The following is a 6,000-nucleotide window of genomic DNA, read 5'->3' on the forward strand; positions in this document are numbered from 1 at the left end:
AAATGTGCTTTGAAGGCTTACTAGTTCAAGATCTTCTAAGAGGGCATACACTGCTCACATTAATATACTAAAGCCCATGCAAACCTAGGAATGTTTGCTAGTGACGACCACTGTCTTACGATGATGTCTTTTATGACTAATGCAATGCAATTCAACTCACTTTGTATATGCGGAGTGCCAGACATTGGCTTTTAAGTTGAAGAATGATCCTATGGGACTAGACTAATTGAAGGGCATTTGAATTACAGACATGTGACTATGGCTTCTGCATATGGAGAAGAAATATGTGTGTGCAAACAAAGCTGCCATTTTATCAGCAGACTAGAAATTTCAGTGACCTCTTCATCCAATAGTGATGCTTCAGCGAGAGCTGCTTACATGCTGACTGCAAGAAAGATAGCCCAAAGGCACAGCTACTTGACAAATAATATCCAATTAATTATTCTAGCTCAGTATTAAATGTGGATGCGACAGAAATTCTGGAAACAAAATCACATTCAAGGCAGTTTTCTATTCATTTGCCAAAGACACCATTCAACCCAGAGACCTGGAAGATGGTCAGTGGGTCTGTGAAGATATTTCTGAATGCTAAAAATAAATGGAACAAAAAGTACCATTAGATATTGGTTTTGTATTTGGATGGTTTTTAGAATATGAAAAAAAAAAAAAAAAAAAGCGGCCTTTTGCTTTAAATGGTACACAACACAAAAGCCATACACTGCAGACTCACAGCACATTTTTCAGTCTGATTTAAAAAAGAACATACTCATAATTCAGATATCTATGTGTTGACTCTTATATTTGGAAAAAACTTTATCCCAGATGTGACTAATTAGTAGTATAAACAAGTTTGCTTGGGGAATGTTTGTATCACTTAGGAAAAAGCATAATTAGGAAAGAAGCTGCAAAGGACCTTCTCTGGGAAAAGTCACAGATCTGGGTGATTAGCATCTTAACCTGGATATTCAGGAAAGACCCTTTGTGAAGATGAGCTATTATTGCTATTATCATTTTTTGCATTCCTAGTGTTGATATCTAGGCATTTCCATGGTGCCTATACTTTTATATATAGTGCTATACAATATTTGTTTAATGTCACCAGTGACACCACACATTTATTGATAAGGAAACTGAACCTCTGAGAGGTTAAGGAACTCAGAAACATGACTTCTGCCTCCAAAACCTGAAATATTTTGATCTAGTTTTCTAAATGCCCTTGCCCACGGGTATATGCATATATTGTCAATCTAAACTCATGAGAAATGAGAATCTCTCAGTATTTCCTAAAGTACTACAAAAAGAAAGCATAAAATAAAATTAGTAGGTTAATCATGCCCAATTGTGCCAATGTCAATTGAGTACAGGGACACTCACTTCCCATCCCTAACTAAAGAATTGTTCAGACCTAGTGGGTGTTTCCCAGCTGAGAGAATCCCATGTATTCTGGAAGCCCTCATTACGTGCAGTCTGTCTTATAATTGTAAGGCTTTGATGATTTTAATCTACTAGTGCCAAGCTTGTCTGTAGGTGAAATCTAAGTAGGTCTGTACCGTGTTTCCCCGAAAATAAGACCTAGCCAGACAGTCAGCTGTAATGTATCTTTTGGAGGAAAAATTAATATAAGACCTGATCTTATATTAAAATAAGACCCAGTCTATCTTATATTATATCATATCATATCACATTATATATTATATTATACCCGGTCTTATATTAAAATAAGATCCAGTATTATATAATATTATATTACACCCAGTCTCATATTATGTTAAAGTAAGACCCGGTGTTATATTATATTATATTATATTATATTATATTATATTATATTATATTATATTATGCTATATTATATTATAAGACCCGGTCTTATATTACATTAAAATAAGACTGGGTCTTATATTAATTTTTGCTCCAAAAGACGCATTAGAGCTGATGGACTGGCTAGGTCTTATTTTCAGGGAAACATGGTAATATCCCATTCTGTCACCTTCCCACCCAGGACAATTATGTCTCACATCTAATTCTTATATCTTTGGCTAGGCTACAGAGTTTGTTTTTGTTTTTTTCAGCTCAAAACCCTTTTATTTTCCATACTGAGAACTGAGTAAAATTCTGAACAAGCTGGCTAACCTAGTCTAAAATTTCACACTAATAAACTAAAGACATTTAGTATGTTGTTTTAGCCGATCGTGTTTTCGAAAAGAAAATAAAGCCACCACATGGAGACAATTACAGTAAAATTAAGGGAGACAGATATTATATTATTTAAATGTGCAGTTTAAAACTACATATTGAAAGTTATGGCCCATTAATGTAAATTATTTTGCAGTGGAAATATCTAATTATCTCTTCCAGATAACAAATATAAATGTAAATGTTTCAACCTAATCATAATAACCTGCCAGGAGAGAAGCTGCAGAATTAGAAATCCAGAATATGCCCCAAAGTTGAAATGTTTATGAAATCCACCCATGGTGTCTCTGGTGTGCTGTTCCTGGGTAACTCTTTTATAGAATAAGGAAAGAAAAATGTGATTTTTTTGTGTTGAAATTACATTTTTATAATAGCAATTATTCGGTGTGGTTAATGACAGCAGTGATTTTTTTTAACTTGAAAACTATCATGATTTCCAATAAAATGCATCCCCCAAAGCGCATGTATATAAATGAATTTCAAGGACTGTTTTTCAGCCACTGATTTAATGTCTGAATTGTTAACCTTTCTCTAGTTAAAGGCAAACAGAATATTGCAAGGCTCGGATCTAAAATACAAACTGAAATAGATAATTCTGTAAGACACACAAGAACCTGGACAGCCTTTAAAGATTGTGACTTGCCCATGTTTCATTGATAGATGTTTTCAGACTACATGCTGATTTATTTCTACGTAGATGTGTCTTAGCTCTGCTGTCCACATGACAGTAGCAAACCTACGTACTGAGCAGACTGAAGTCCCAGATAAGCCGCCATGATCACAAAGCACCAGGTGGTTATGAAAATCTTTGACTGAAAGATTTTCCAAGTACGGAGTCTGAAAATAAAGGCTTCGGTGACAAGGAGAATAGGAAAACTTCCCACACAAGTAGAAGAAGGGCCATGTTTGTTTACCTCCTCCTTAACCCTGCCCCCATTTTAAGATGCATTCTTTTGTTTAGTTGACTGAAAAACACAAAGTTAACATGCATTTTTACAATACTATGCTTCAGAATTTTTCCAGTGTCTTCACGTTGATATGAAGACCCTGGATTGACATATGTTAGGTTCTTAAATAATTTGAGGTAGCAAGACACAGTGTTTTTCCATAATGACCGTAAGAATGGTGCTTTGTAAAGATTCACAAGGGAAAACAACAACTATGTCATCTGCGCAGATGAACAACACAGGAAAGTCACACAGCCTGGTCTCCTGAAAACTAAAATCCCATCGGGATAACTGGATGGTGGTTCAAGAAACAGCACATTTTAGCAGCTGCAATATTGTCACTCCTGGCTCTGGTTTCTGCCATTAAGATGATGTAACTGCTATCCCTTTTCTCCTCCCACTGCTTCTACTACCTGCTAGATGACAGTCCCTGCACAGTCCGACAGATCTGACAAGTCAGTGACTGTTTATGGTCTCCCTTGGGGTAGGGCTTTCATCCCAGGTTTCCTTATGGTCAGAAACCAATGTCTTGTCTATCTGAGTGTAGCCAGGGTGACCCCACTGGGTTCAGAGCATGTGAAGCCCTGGGTCATCATTCCTCAGAAAAGAGCTGTACAAAACCTTCCCCAAATATCACTGAAATTTTAAAGTATTCATATTTCTGGCATGCTTTGTGTTTTCCAAAAGATTAATGAAACTTCAAAGGACTCCCCAGCTTGCTATGATCTGAATTAACACACCTGGTCTTTTACCTTGCCATATACCTGCACGTGTCCTGCCATATTGAAATAGTTTTTGAAAGGTACCTGCAAGTAGTGTGTTTTCGGATCTTTCTGATTTTGCATATCTGCTACCTTTGCCTGGAATGGCTTTCATCGATTCTCCTAGTACTTGTTAATGTCTACTCATCTCTCAAGATTCAGCTCAAGCACTAGAGCAAGTATATCTCGTTTCCTGCAAGATGTCTTTTCCTTTCTTCTGGGGATTTCCCTGTGGAGACCCACTGTTCTCTTGCTTTCAGGCTGCATCGCTCAGATGAAGCTTCCCCCATGCCTGACACAGAGGTGGGAGGGACACAGTCAGTAGTTTCTGTTCTCTCAGCCACGCTTTTGGATCAAGAGGGGACGTGTGACCCAAGCAAGGCCAAGAATTGTGCCTCATCTAGGGCCCCTTTGTAGAATTATTAGACAATAAGTTTGTTTGTTTTTATAAAGTTGATTAAATGGTAAAATGTAAGCCTGGAGTTTGTAAGTGTCAGTATTTGTCACCACAGAGGGATCAGCCATGTCTGAGAAAGCCGACACTGACATAATTGGAGTTGAGAGAGGGAAAAAGATACCTGGCAACATGATTGGAGCATGGATCCAGCTATAACCGAGTGCGAACTGCTCCTGAAACTGTCCTTTATGTTGACAATAGGTTCCTCTCTCTCCATTTTTTCCCCCCTTTGTCTCAAGATCGATTGACCTGAGTTTTCTACTACTGAGTTTTCTACCTACAAGATAAAGATACCTAAGCAGTGAGGTAAGTCGGGTGACTTCTTCCACACCCACCGCCCTGTGTCACATATTTTTCCTTGTCTCTTCCTGTACTGGACTGTGAGCTCGTGCAAGGCTGGAACTGAGTCTCATCTCTGTGGGGCCCGTGCGTGATACATTGTTATATTGCTGGCATTGATTAATTATTTGCTGAACAAATAAAAGAAAGATGGATAAACTTTGTAGCTGCTTGATTAATGACAGTATTATCTGAACTGTTAAATGTGTTCTTTTTAGTTCAAAAAGCATCCCATTTCTATTATATCTAGCAAAGTTTTGCTTCCTAACCAAACCTAAGGTTCTTCTCTCTTCAGGGTTTTTCTACAGAAAATACCCAACAAATTTAGCACTGTGTTTTCTCAGTAGAATGTAAGTATCATTTAAAAACTTGAGTCTATAGATCCCATTTCAATGGTTCAACAACAGTGAACAATTTAATAGAGAGAGAAATGAGGTTGATGAGGGAATCACGTTCTGGATCGGGAGGGCCTCCATTTCTATGCTAAGCAGTTTGGATTTTATTGTGTAGGCAATTTGGAGCTATTGAGGAGTAACCATGCAAGATGCACATTTTAGAAAGATCATTGTGGCAGGTTCAGGATGTGGGGAGAGAGGCAAGAGACCCCTGATCTAGAGAAGGCGCCGAGGTCAGCTGAGCGTAACCGTCCAAACCACAGCGGTGGCAGTGAGAGTGACTGACATGGGGGCGCGTAAAGAGGCAGACGCTGAAATTAGGGGTGGGATGGAGAAGATGAGAAGAGAGTCCAAAGCCAATCTCAGATTTCTGGCCTGGATGATAGCCCTTCATTAAGACAAAAGAAAAAGGTAAATAAAAGAAATAGATCTGAGAAAGAAACGACTTTGCTTTTGCACTATCAGTGTAAAAAAAAAAAAAAAGGACAAAGAACTTGCCAGAAAGAGTGCTGAGGACTTCACACATTTGCCCTCCTCTGGCAGCACCTCCTCACCGAGCAGCTGAGCCTTCTGCCTGAAGCAGGTGCTGTGTGCTTGGCCCCGCCCTGTCCTCGCCCGGAAGGCCACGCCCAGAAGGCGGGCTCACCTGAGCTGACCTTGGCTTCCAACACGCTGAGCTGGATGCTCACCGCAAGCCTCTGGAAGGTTGTAACCTGCCCAGGCTTTAAGGAAACTCGGATTTGGCATGTAGTGTGCTAAAATCAGGCGTGGTAAGATGCATCCCACTTAGAAGTAGTCTTGTGTGGGTTTGAGAAGAAGTTAAAAGAATGTTGAAAAGTGTTTTACTGGTGAGGCTCAACACTAAACTGTCCTTAATTCCCAACGAGTCCCTGTCACGGTGGCATTTT

Source organism: Rhinolophus sinicus, chromosome 2 (genome assembly GCF_057876585.1).
Source record: "Rhinolophus sinicus isolate RSI-liver-muscle chromosome 2, RSI-T2T, whole genome shotgun sequence".
Classification (NCBI taxonomy): Eukaryota; Metazoa; Chordata; class Mammalia; order Chiroptera; family Rhinolophidae; genus Rhinolophus; species Rhinolophus sinicus.